This window comes from Xenopus tropicalis, chromosome 3, assembly GCF_000004195.4.
Source record: "Xenopus tropicalis strain Nigerian chromosome 3, UCB_Xtro_10.0, whole genome shotgun sequence".
Lineage (NCBI taxonomy): Eukaryota > Metazoa > Chordata > Amphibia > Anura > Pipidae > Xenopus > Xenopus tropicalis.
The window spans coordinates 149,473,682-149,487,104 of NC_030679.2; the positions used below are offsets into that span (position 1 = coordinate 149,473,682).

At 47.9% G+C, this 13,423-nt stretch overlaps 6 non-coding genes across 6 annotated transcripts; all 6 read left to right on the top strand.

Moving 5' to 3' along the window:
* The first annotated feature begins 7,854 nt into the window (after positions 1-7,854).
* Positions 7,855-7,936, top strand: trnas-gcu. The gene has a single exon. It is a non-coding gene; the product is annotated as a tRNA-Ser (tRNA).
* A 1,158-nt stretch (positions 7,937-9,094) lies between these two features.
* trnas-gcu lies at positions 9,095-9,176 on the top strand. Its single transcript has one exon. It is a non-coding gene; the product is annotated as a tRNA-Ser (tRNA).
* Positions 9,177-10,384: 1,208 nt separating this feature from the next.
* On the top strand, positions 10,385-10,466 carry trnas-gcu. Its single transcript has one exon. It is a non-coding gene; the product is annotated as a tRNA-Ser (tRNA).
* Positions 10,467-10,743: 277 nt separating this feature from the next.
* trnas-gcu lies at positions 10,744-10,825 on the top strand. Its single transcript has one exon. It is a non-coding gene; the product is annotated as a tRNA-Ser (tRNA).
* A 587-nt stretch (positions 10,826-11,412) lies between these two features.
* Positions 11,413-11,494, top strand: trnas-gcu. The gene has a single exon. It is a non-coding gene; the product is annotated as a tRNA-Ser (tRNA).
* Positions 11,495-12,188: 694 nt separating this feature from the next.
* On the top strand, positions 12,189-12,260 carry trnap-cgg. Its single transcript has one exon. It is a non-coding gene; the product is annotated as a tRNA-Pro (tRNA).
* Positions 12,261-13,423: the final 1,163 nt, after the last annotated feature.

Sequence of the window (13,423 nt, forward strand, 5' to 3'; positions counted from 1 at the left end):
GTGATTCAGGATGAGCAAATCTGTCCCATTTCACTGCACCCAAAAATTCACAAAATGTGTTAAATGTCAGTGGATCTACAGACTGCGGACTAAATCACCCGCAGGTCTTAATGAGGGCTTTAGTTATATACCTTTCATTAATAAAGACTAATGTTCGATTTGGCATCAATCTGATGATTCAACTCTCCATCCAACACTACAATCTTATATAATTACAAATTATGTGTGCCTATTATTATGAATATATTTATTGATACCTATTTATTTAATTAACTAATTTTCTAACTATATATTTAATTTATTTGTATCAATAGATATATCCCACGATACTTATGCATATAGATTATTTCCCTTGATGGAGGATAGATAGCCTTTTTAGGTATAGATGTGCAGTTCCAAATTTTGGCCACTAGATGGCCATTTACATCACTACTATGAGACAATTTAAGGCAGTGTTTTTCAACCTTTTTTGGGCAAAGGCACACTTGTTTCATGAAAAAAATCACGAGGCACACCACCATTAGAAAATGTTAAAAAATTTAACTCTGTGCCCAGCAGCAGCGCCCCCCTAGTTCACTGGTGCCCAGCAGCCGTGCCCCCCTAGTACATTGGTGCCCAGCAGCAGTGCCCCCCTAGTACATTGGTGCCCAGCAGCAGTGCCCCCCTAGTACATTGGTGCCAAGAGCAGTGCCCCCCTAGTACATTGGTGCCAAGAGCAGTGCCCCCCTAGTACATTGGTGCCAAGAGCAGTGCCCCCCTAGTACATTGGTGCCCAGCAGCAGTGCCCCCCTAGTACATTGGTGCCCAGCAGCAGTGCCCCCCTAGTACATTGGTGCCCAGCAGCAGTGCCCCCCTAGTACATTGGTGCCAAGAGCAGTGCCCCCCTAGTACATTGGTGCCCAGCAGCAGTGCCCCCCTAGTACATTGGTGCCAAGAGCAGTGCCCCCCTAGTACACTGGTGCCCAGCAGCAGTGCCCCCCTAGTACATTGGTGCCCAGCAGCAGTGCCCCCCTAGTACATTGGTGCCAAGAGCAGTGCCCCCCTAGTACACTGGTGCCCAGCAGCAGTGCCCCCCTAGTACATTGGTGCCCAGCAGCAGTGCCCCCCTAGTACATTGGTGCCCAGCAGCAGTGCCCTCCTAGTACATTGGTGCCAAGAGCAGTGCCCCCCTAGTACATTGGTGCCAAGAGCAGTGCCCCCCTAGTACATTGGTGCCCAGCAGCAGTGCCCCCCAGTACATTGGTGCCAAGAGCAGTGCCCCCTAGTACATTGGTGCCAAGAGCAGTGCCCCCCTAGTACATTGGTGCCCAGCAGCAGTGCCCCCCTAGTACATTGGTGCCAAGAGCAGTGCCCCCCTAGTACATTGGTGCCAAGAGCAGTGCCCCCCTAGTACATTGGTGCCCAGCAGCAGTGCCCCCCAGTACATTGGTGCCCAGCAGCAGTGCCCCCATAAGTCAGTGTGCCCCGTGGCCCCCCCTAATACATTGGTGCCCAGCAGCAGTGCCCCCCTAGTACATTGGTGCCAAGAGCAGTGCCCCCCTAGTACATTGGTGCCAAGAGCAGTGCCCCCCTAGTACATTGGTGCCAAGAGCAGTGCCCCCCTAGTACATTGGTGCCCAGCAGCAGTGCCCCCCAGTACATTGGTGCCAAGAGCCAGCCCCCCTAGTACATTGGTGCCCAGCAGCAGTGCCCCCATAAGTCAGTGTGCCCCGTGGCCCCCCCTAATACATTGGTGCCCAGCAGCATTTTACTCTTCGGCGGCTTCAGCAGCATCTTCCCCTCAGGCGCGCCGCCTCTGCACTTCTGCCTACACGCGACCGCACACAGGCCCTTTTATAACGTTGCGCCCCGTGCGTACTGACGTCACCCGTACACACGGGGCGCAACCAATGACAGGGCCCGGATTTTATTAAAGGGGAAAGTAAAAATTGTGGCCCTGCCTACGGCACACCAGGCAACATCTCGGTTGAAAAACGCTGATTTAAGGAGCTGCACGTACGTGAGTGACTCATTGATTGCCCTTGAGAAAGTCACTTCATGTGACGAAATGCGTCGGGCGGGCGGGAGAGGTTGGGTGCAGGTTGAGCTAGCAAGGGGGATTGATTTGGCGATTAGGCGGCTCCTGATAGCCGCAGATAGCAGAGGGGGAATAAGCTTTCTTGAAGGGAGGGAGCGGACAGGGGGTCTATCTCTGACTACTTACTGTATCTGGCGCTTGTAGGCAGCTATCCTTGTTGATGAAACCTGTAGCAGCGCTTGTAGGGGGAATAATTATTATTGCCTTGAACGGTTACATTACGGCTGCTGGTGTCAAGTGCGGCCTCTTTTCTCTTCTTTCTTAATTTGGGGATGGTGGTTGGAGTAGGGAGAGTGCTTCATCGTTAATACATAAAAGTGGGTCACTGAGATGACGCTGAGACTTGATAACGCTGATTTATAATTGTACGCATGCGATGTTGGCCCCAACTATGGCTAAATGTCCCCTTACTACACTTTGTTTCTGTTAATTTAAACATTAAATGACCGCTGCCCAGTCCTGTGTTAATAATATACACAATATGCACCCCGATAATAGTTTGTAGATTGTAAGCTCTTTTGGGCAGGGCTCCCTTCCCCTCCTGTATCAGTTACTGATTGCTTTATATGTTACTCCTTGTAGAGTGTAAGCTCTTTTGGGCAGGGCTCTCTTCCCCTCCTGTATCGGTTACTGGTTGCTTTATATGTTACTCCTTGTAGAGTGTAAGCTCTTTTGGGCAGGGCTCCCTTCCCCTCCTGTATCGGTTACTGGTTGCTTTATATGTTACTCCTTGTAGAGTGTAAGCTCTTTTGGGCAGGGCTCCCTTCCCCTCCTGTATCGGTTACTGATTGCTGTATATGTTACTCCTTGTAGATTGTAAGCTCTTTTGGGCAGGGCTCCCTTCCCCTCCTGTATCGGTTACTGATTGCTTTATATGTTACTCCTTGTAGAGTGTAAGCTCTTTTGGGCAGGGCTCCCTTCCCCTCTTGTATCGGTTACTGATTGCTTTATATGTAACTCCTTGTAGAGTGTAAGCTCTTTTGGGCAGGGCTCCCTTCCCCTCTTGTATCGGTTACTGATTGCTTTATATGTTACTCCTTGTAGAGTGTAAGCTCTTTTGGGCAGGGCTCCCTTCCCCTCCTGTATCAGTTACTGATTGCTTTATATGTTACACCTTGTAGAGTGTAAGCTCTTTTGGGCAGGGCTCCCTTCCCCTCCTGTATCAGTTACTGATTGCTTTATATGTTACTCCTTGTAGAGTGTAAGCTCTTTTGGGCAGGGCTCCCTTCCCCTCTTGTATCGGTTACTGATTGCTTTATATGTTACTCCTTGTAGAGTGTAAGCTCTTTTGGGCAGGGCTCCCTTCCCCTCCTGTATCGGTTACTGATTGCTTTATATGTTACTCCTTGTAGAGTGTAAGCTCTTTTGGGCAGGGCTCCCTTCCCCTCCTGTATCGGTTACTGATTGCTTTATATGTTACTCCTTGTAGAGTGTAAGCTCTTTTGGGCAGGGCTCCCTTCCCCTCCTGTATCGGTTACTGATTGCTTTATATGTTACTCCTTGTAGAGTGTAAGCTCTTTTGGGCAGGGCTCCCTTCCCCTCCTGTATCGGTTACTGATTGCTTTATATGTTACTCCTTGTAGAGTGTAAGCTCTTTTGGGCAGGGCTCCCTTCCCCTCCTGTATCGGTTACTGATTGCTTTATATGTTACTCCTTGTAGAGTGTAAGCTCTTTTGGGCAGGGCTCCCTTCCCCTCCTGTATCGGTTACTGATTGCTTTATATGTTACTCCTTGTAGAGTGTAAGCTCTTTTGGGCAGGGCTCCCTTCCCCTCCTGTATCGGTTACTGATTGCTTTATATGTTACTCCTTGTAGAGTGTAAGCTCTTTTGGGCAGGGCTCCCTTCCCCTCCTGTATCGGTTACTGATTGCTTTATATGTTACTCCTTGTAGAGTGTAAGCTCTTTTGGGCAGGGCTCCCTTCCCCTCCTGTATCGGTTACTGATTGCTTTATATGTTACTCCTTGTAGAGTGTAAGCTCTTTTGGGCAGGGCTCTCTTCCCCTCTTGTATCGGTTACTGATTGCTTTATATGTTACTCCTTGTAGAGTGTAAGCTCTTTTGGGCAGGGCTCCCTTCCCCTCCTGTATCGGTTACTGATTGCTTTATATGTTACTCCTTGTAGAGTGTAAGCTCTTTTGGGCAGGGCTCCCTTCCCCTCTTGTATTGGTTACTGATTGCTTTATATGTTACTCCTTGTAGAGTGTAAGCTCTTTTGGGCAGGGCTCCCTTCCCCTCCTGTATCAGTTACTGATTGCTTTATATGTTACTCCTTGTAGAGTGTAAGCTCTTTTGGGCAGGGCTCCCTTCCCCTCCTGTATCAGTTACTGATTGCTTTATATGTTACTCCTTGTAGAGTGTAAGCTCTTTTGGGCAGGGCTCCCTTCCCCTCCTGTATCGGTTACTGATTGCTTTATATGTTACTCCTTGTAGAGTGTAAGCTCTTTTGGGCAGGGCTCCCTTCCCCTCCTGTATCGGTTACTGATTGCTTTATATGTTACTCCTTGTAGAGTGTAAGCTCTTTTGGGCAGGGCTCCCTTCCCCTCCTGTATCGGTTACTGATTGCTTTATATGTTACTCCTTGTAGAGTGTAAGCTCTTTTGGGCAGGGCTCCCTTCCCCTCCTGTATCGGTTACTGATTGCTTTATATGTTACTCCTTGTAGAGTGTAAGCTCTTTTGGGCAGGGCTCTCTTCCCCTCTTGTATCGGTTACTGATTGCTTTATATGTTACTCCTTGTAGAGTGTAAGCTCTTTTGGGCAGGGCTCCCTTCCCCTCCTGTATCGGTTACTGATTGCTTTATATGTTACTCCTTGTAGAGTGTAAGCTCTTTTGGGCAGGGCTCCCTTCCCCTCCTGTATCGGTTACTGATTGCTTTATATGTTACTCCTTGTAGAGTGTAAGCTCTTGTGGGCAGGGCTCCCTTTCCGTCCTGTATCGGTTACTGATTGCTTTATATGTTACTCCTTGTAGAGTGTAAGCTCTTTTGGGCAGGGCTCCCTTCCCCTCTTGTATTGGTTACTGATTGCTTTATATGTTACTCCTTGTAGAGTGTAAGCTCTTTTGGGCAGGGCTCCCTTCCCCTCCTGTATCGGTTACTGATTGCTTTATATGTTACTCCTTGTAGAGTGTAAGCTCTTTTGGGCAGGGCTCCCTTCCCCTCTTGTATTGGTTACTGATTGCTTTATATGTTACTCCTTGTAGAGTGTAAGCTCTTTTGGGCAGGGCTCCCTTCCCCTCCTGTATCGGTTACTGATTGCTTTATATGTTACTCCTTGTAGAGTGTAAGCTCTTTTGGGCAGGGCTCCCTTCCCCTCCTGTATCGGTTACTGATTGCTTTATATGTTACTCCTTGTAGAGTGTAAGCTCTTTTGGGCAGGGCTCTCTTCCCCTCTTGTATCGGTTATTGGTTGCTTTATATGTTACTCCTTGTAGAGTGTAAGCTCTTTTGGGCAGGGCTCCCTTCCCCTCTTGTATCGGTTATTGGTTGCTTTATATGTTACTCCTTGTAGAGTGTAAGCTCTTTTGGGCAGGGCTCCCTTCCCCTCCTGTATCGGTTACTGATTGCTTTATATGTTACTCCTTGTAGAGTGTAAGCTCTTTTGGGCAGGGCTCCCTTCCCCTCTTGTATCGGTTACTGATTGCTTTATATGTTACTCCTTGTAGAGTGTAAGCTCTTTTGGGCAGGGCTCCCTTTCCCTCCTGTATCGGTTACTGATTGCTTTATATGTTACTCCTTGTAGAGTGTAAGCTCTTTTGGGCAGGGCTCCCTTCCCCTCCTGTATCGGTTACTGATTGCTTTATATGTTACTCCTTGTAGAGTGTAAGCTCTTTTGGGCAGGGCTCCCTTCCCCTCCTGTATCGGTTACTGATTGCTTTATATGTTACTCTGTATGCCCAATGTATGAAACCCACTTATTGTACAGCGCTGCGGGATATGTTGGCGCGTTATAAATAAATGTTAATAATAATAATAATAATCATAACGCTGGCTCTGTGTGCACCCAAACCCTTCTCTGAGTATGCCTCACTACTAGCAACACTGTTGCCCTTGATACAAGTATATAAAGTCTGAAAAGAGGGTTCGCAACAGTGTTCTAGTTGAGATAAGGACGGATACAATGTGTGTTGATACTGACTCTGTGCAATTACTGATAAAGACTAAACAGGAGCAATAGATCAAAGAATGATTTGACAGGTTGCCCCAGTCACATGATTGACACAAAGTACTCAGTAATAGACACTGATTCAAATAGTATATTTATCTTTTTACTGTTGTGTATTTCCATTTTTAACAATATTTATTAAAGGTTAAGTTTTATTTCTTACAGACAAAGCACTAAAGTCTTCTCGAGTCTGTTTGTTCAGCAAATGAGGGTGGCAAACACCCAGTGTAGTCTGTCTATAGTGATGGGGAAAGGGAGGTCCCACCTCTTTCCTTTTCTCTTTTGTGTTAAAGTCAATTGGTAATTTCTTGAGAAACATTTGTTTTTTTAAACAGTGAAACATTTTTTCATTCATTAGAAGCTATATATATATTTCGCTCATCACTGTTCATGGATACATAGAGAATAATATTAGGCATGTTCATGGCCATGAAGTCAAAGTGAGAATAATTAGAACCAGTCTAGGAACATGTCACTACTTTTATGAGCCCAATGCCCTAACATTATACTGATAGTATGTTAAATATATAATATTCCCTTTCCTACTTACCAACCAACTTTCCATTTGTCCAAAATGCTTCTATCATCTGAAGCCTGGCACCGGGGAACAAAATAATCTGTGGGAGGAGCCTTCATCAGCCTGATGGGGAGGAGCTAAAACTGCCTGAGAAGGAGGAGAGAAGACAAGCACAGCCAAAGGCAGTTCCAAAAGCAGTAGCACTTGCTTGTATAGCCACAGAATAAATTGCCATTCCAGGCGCAGGTCTTTGTCAGCAGCCACTGCACACAATATATCATATTACAAGCACCAATTTTCACACTCTGTCCAAAACACATAACTGAACGGTGGCACAGGGGCGCTGTGGCTTAGCTGGTTAAAGCGACTGTCCTGTAAACAGGAGATCCTTCATTCAAATCTCAGCAATGCCTTTGTTTCAGCGACTGGCCCTAGATCCTCCACCAGGTATAAAACTGCCCCTTAAAAACCCCAGTGCCCTTCCCATGCAAATGTCATCCTCAGGCCAGAAAAGCAGGTCCCTCCCATACAAAAGGTGGAAATACATCAACCCCTTCCCCCTCCTGGTTCAAGTAGTCTAATAAACTAGGAAGTATGAAAGCAAGGTCTGCTATTTCTGGGCACTGTATGTCAACATAGTCCCTGGGATGTACCCATTAATGAAGAAGAAATAGGGTGGGCAACATAACAAATGCATTTTCTGGCTCCTTGTCCCTCCCCTGAGCAGAAGAGGCTCCTCTGCATTAGTTTGAGAGATCTCTCCCCAGATGCTCAAGGCAGGATGAGGGGCCTGAGTGGTTAAGGCGATGCACTGGTAATCTGTTGTGCTCTGCATGTGTGGGTTCAAATCCCTTCCTTTCACTAACATTATAAGAGGCATCCTCTGCATGAGTTTGAGAGATCTCTTCCTGGATGCTCAAGCCAAGACAAGGTGGCCGGCAGCACAGCTCAGCAGAGGACGAGGTGGCCAAGTGGTTAAGGCAATGGCTGCTAATCTGTTGTGCTGACTTTATGAGAGGCATTCTCTGCATGATTTTGAGAGATCTCTTCCGGATGCTCAAGCCAAGACAAGGTGGCCAGAAGCCAAGCTCAAACGAGGACGAGGTGGCCGAGTGGTTAAGATGATGGACTGCTAATCCATTGTGCTCTGCACGCGTGGGTTCGAATCCCATCCTCGTCGCTATGTTTATGAGAAGCATTCTCTGCATGATTTTGAGAGATCTCTTCCGGATGCTGAAGCCAAGTCAAGGTGGCCGGCAGCTCAGCTCAACTGAGGACAAGTTGGCAGAGTGGTTTAGGTGGGACTGCTAATCCATTGTGCTCTGCATGCATGGGTTTGAATCCCGTCCTCGTTGCTAGCGTTATAACATTATGAGAGGCATCCTCTGCATGTTTTTGAGAGAACTCTTCCCGGATGCTCAAGCCAAGACAAGGTGGCAGGCAGCAGAGGATGAAGTGGCCGAGTGGTTAAGGCGATGGACTGCTAATCCATTGTGCTCTGCACGTGTGGGTTCGTATCCCATCCTCGTCGCTAACTTTATAAGAGTTGCATTCTCTGCGTGATTTTGAGAGATCTATTTCGTATGCTCAAGCCAAGACAAGGTGGTCGGCAGCAAAGCTCAGCTGAGGACGAGGTGGCCAAGTGGTTAAGGCGATGGACTGCTCATCCATAGTGCTCTGCATGCGTTGGTTCAAATCCCATCCTTGTCGCTAACTTTATGAGAGGCATTCTCTGCATGATTATGAGAGATCTCTTCCGGATGCTCAAGCCAAGACAAGGTGGTCAGCAGCAGAGCTCAGCTGAGGATGAGGTGGCCGAGTGGTTAACGCGATGGGCTGCTAATCCATTGTGCTCTGCACGCGTGGGTTTAAATCCCATCCTTGTCTCTAACTTTATGAGAGGCATTCTCTGCATTATTTTCAGAGATCTCTTCCGGATGCTCAAGACAAGGTGGCCAGCAGCACAGCTCAGCTCAGTTCAGCTGAGGATGAGTTGGCCGAGTGGTTAAGGTGATGGAGTGCTATTCTATTGTTCTCTGCATCCGTGGGTTCGAATCCCATCCTCATCGCCAACTTTTTGAGGGACATTCTCTGCATGATTTTGAGAGATCTCTTCCGGATGCTGATGCCAAGTCAAGGTGGCCGGCAGCTCAGCTCAGCTGAGGACAAGTTGGCAGAGTGGTTTAGGTGGGACTGCTAATCCATTGTGCTCTGCATGCGTGGGTTTGAATCCCGTCCTCGTCGCTAGCGTTATAACATTATGAGAGGCATCCTCTGCATGTTTTTGAGAGAACTCTTCCCGGATGCTCAAGCCAAGACAAGGTGGCCGGCAGCAGAGGATGAAGTGGCCGAGTGGTTAAGGCGATGGACTGCTAATCCATTGTGCTCTGCACGTGTGGGTTCGTATCCCATCCTCGTCGCTAATTTTATAAGAGTTGCATTCTCTGCGTGATTTTGAGAGATCTCTTTCGGATGCTCAAGCCAAGACAAGGTGGTCGGCAGCAAAGCTCAGCTGAGGACGAGGTGGCCGAGTGGTTAAGGCGATGGACTGCTCATCCATAGAGATGTAGCGAACTGTTCGCCGGAGAACTAATTCGCACGAAAATTGGGTGTTCGCAGGTTCGCAAGTTCGCGAACTTTTAGCGAAGTTCGCAATTTTGGGTTCGCCTTAGCTGGAGCCAAATTATGACCTCTCACCCCAGAGCCAGCAGATACATGGCAGCCAATCAGGCAGCTCTCCCTCCTGGACCACCCCCGGACCACTCCCTTCCATATTTAAACCGAAGCCCAGCAGCCATTTTACATTCTGCCTGTGTGTGCTTGATGAGTTAGCATAGGGAGAGAGCTGTGCAGGGGTTTGAGGGACAGTTTAGGTAGCTTTGCTGACTAGTAATCTACTTTCTACTGCTCTGTATGTAGCTGCTGGGGGCAGCTGTCCTGCTGATCTCATCTGCTGTAACCCAATAGTCCTTGTAAGGACTGCTTTTATTTTCTGATTACTGTTACTCTTCTTTTCATTGTGTACTGCAGCTCCATCTGTGTGTGTTGGAGACAGGTGTGCTGCTCATAGTAGTGCACTAAGCACCAACCACACATTCACGTCATTTTTTTTTATTTGTGTTTTTTTACTTTGCTACTGTAATTTATGTAGATGCCAGACGTTATAAAGCAGTTTATTACACAAGTTTAGAAATGTAGTGTGATTTCTGCCCTTTCCAGCACAAAACGCAACACTGTGTCAACAACGTATTTTTCAGAGAAATTTTTGCCCTTGATCCCCCTCCTGCATGTCACTGTCCAGGTCGTGGCACCCTTTAAACAACTTTAAAATCAGTTTTCTGGCCAGAAATGGCTTTTCTTGGTTTTAAAGTTCGCCTTCCCATTGAAGTCTATGGGGTTCGCAAAGTTCGCAAAAGTTCGCACTTTTTGGGAGAAGTTCGCAAACGGGTTCGCGAACTTTTTTTGTGAGGTTCGCTACATCTCTACTCATCCATAGTGCTCTGCATGCGTGGGTTCAAATCCCATCCTTGTCGCTAACTTTATGAGAGGCATTCTCTGCATGACTATGAGAGATCTCTTCCGGATGCTCAAGCCAAGACAAGGTGGTCAGCAGCAGAGCTCAGCTGAGGATGAGGTGGCCGAGTGGTTAACGCGATGGACTGCTAATCCATTGTGCTCTGCACGCGTGGGTTCGAATCCCATCCTTGTCTCTAACTTTATGAGAGGCATTCTCTGCATTATTTTCAGAGATCTCTTCCGGATGCTCAAGACAAGGTGGCCAGCAGCACAGCTCAGCTCAGTTCAGCTGAGGATGAGTTGGCCGAGTGGTTAAGGTGATGGAGTGCTAATCTATTGTGCTATGCATGCGTGGGTTCGAATCCCATCCTCATCGCTAACTTTATGAGGGGCAGTCTCTGCATGATTTTGAGAGATCTCTTCTGGATGCTCAAGCCAAGATAAGGTGGTCAGCAACAGAGCTCAGCTGAGGATGAGGTGGCTGAGTGGTTAACGTGATGGACTGCTAATCCGTTGTGCTCTGCACGCGTGGGTTCGAATCCCATCCTCGTCTCTAACTTTATGAGAGGCATTATCTGTATGATTTTGAGAGATCTCTTCCGGATTCTCAAGACAAGGTGGCCAGCAGCACAGCACAGCACAGCACAGCACAGCACAGCACAGCACAGCACAGCACAGCACAGCACAGCACAGCACAGCACAGCACAGCACAGCACAGCACAGCACAGCACAGCACAGCACAGCACAGCACAGCACAGCACAGCACAGCACAGCACAGCACAGCACAGCACAGCACAGCACAGCACAGCACAGCACAGCACAGCACAGCACAGCACAGCACAGCACAGCACAGCACAGCACAGCACAGCACAGCACAGCACAGCACAGCACAGCACAGCACAGCACAGCACAGCACAGCACAGCACAGCACAGCACAGCACAGCACAGCACAGCACAGCACAGCTTGAGTTGGCCCAGTGGTTAAGGCAATGGACTGCTATTCCATTCTGCTCTGCATGCGTGGGTTCGAATCCCATCCTCATCGCTAAATTTTTGAGGGACATTCTCTGCATGATTTTGAGAGATCTCTTCCGGATGCTCAAGCCAAGACAAGGTGGCCAGCAGCAGAGCTCAGCTGAGGATGAGGTGGCCGAGTGGTTAAGGTGATGGACTGCTAATCCATTGTGCTCTGCATGCGTGGGTTCGACTCCCATCCTTGTCGCTAACATTGCGAGAGGCATTCTCTGCATGATTTTGAGAGATCTCTTCCGAATGCTCAAGCCAAGACAAGGTGGCTGACAGCACAGCTCAACTGAGGATGAAGTGGCTGAGTGGTTATGGCGATGGACTGCAAATCCGTTGTGCTCTGCATGTGGGGCTATCCTCATCAGCTGCTTTGTAACCCCATGAATTTGAGCAGCCCGTGCTCTTGCTAAAGCAGTGAATGATACTTAAGCAAGCTTTCTCCAAGCCACGTTCAATGGCATAGCATGGAAAATCTAAGGGACGATCAGCAAGGCTGGCACAACGAGGGCGTGGTCTGTGCACCCAAAGAAGTGCTTTGGCCATTGCGACTTCTCGCGAGAGGACTTACTCCTACTAAAGGGCTATTACAAATAAGTCATTTCACAGATAAAAAGGTCTTTATGTGAAAAAAATATAGGGGAAATGTATCCCTGCAAAAGGAAGGTTCTAAAACTTTTTTCCTCAAGGAGCAGATGCATCCATCACCAGGGTAACATGCAGAAGTACCATTCCGGTGGGGGAAAGGGATAAAAGACACAATGGAAAGAAGACAAGACTCGGGTTTCCAACCGGCATATTCAGTGAGGGGTACATGGTGCAGGCTAGCGATTTCAATCATGTTGCTGGGCCGTGCATCTCAGGGCTGGTTCATCCCCAAAAGCACAAAGTCTGGCTCGTTGGTCTAGGGGTATGATTCTCGCTTCGGGTGTGAGAGGTCCCGGGTTCAAATCCTGGACAAGCCCGAGGCATTTTAAGGTTTCCACAACATCTCACTGAAGTTCCACAAGGATTCATGCAGGTGCAAGTCTAAAAAACCCTCCCATGACCCCTAACAACAGAAGGTGCTGGAATTCAAAAAACAGTTGATTAAAATGGCAATGCCTGCACTGGCAGATTACATCGGCACTTTAGACTGACCCACCGCCATCCAAAAGGAACACTCGAGGGTCTGTCAAAATGCACCCCCACTGCCCCATACGTTCCCAAGTGGTCGGCAATACCTACAATATGGTTGAAATTGCACAACCCAGTTTGGGAAAAATCAAATCCAGCACCACTGGGATACAGCGTGGGTTTATTGTAGGCATGTGCGTGGTTACGTAGCATAGAAATTAGAAGGGGTCATGGGACGAGTCGCTGCTTTTTTGAGCCCAAGCGCCTCAAGGTGACAATGGCAACATTTTATAAACAATAATCTTCCATTTGCTACTTACCCGCTTACTTACTGTTTGTCTGCAAGTGGTCCAAAAATGCTCCCACCCACCTGAAGCACTCCTCCCCACTGGGGGAAAAAACACAGCCTGAAGGAGAAGAGCTCAGATTTATTTCATAGAGGGGGAAAAGGTCGCCATACCGGCAGGAAATTAGTAAGGGCCCCACGGCATTTTATTTTATTTTTGCAAAGCTTTGCGCATCAGTTAAACAAACACCAATGGCTGGCACCTCCCCTCAATTTGCCTTGTGTGCCATAGCCAGCTGGGACACCTTAGTAGCCGGCATGTACAATTGGCTCGTTATCTAAACAGTCGGGCTTTGTAAAGCCTCAAAAATAGTGGAGACTTGCCTCTCCAAGTGCTATCCAGCCACCCCAAGGTTTTATCCCTTGACTTCCTCACTCTAGTCATTGCTAGTGGTCTCCCCACTGGACCTAGGTGCAATGAGGTCAACAGAGGAGGTACCGGAGTCCAATACCATATCCCAGCTTCTATCATACAAAACTAAAGCTGTCCTCTGTATCACAAATGATATTTAGACCCCTGGGCTTGTTACAATTAGAGCTCCTAGGACACCCAAACGCTGATACTTCTCCAGGGAGCTGTGCACTTTCTGTGGCACAACAGGAGAGTCTCTATTTAATAACTTACCTTGGTTTACAGCTGCTCCCATTTACTGAGCCTCAAAAATA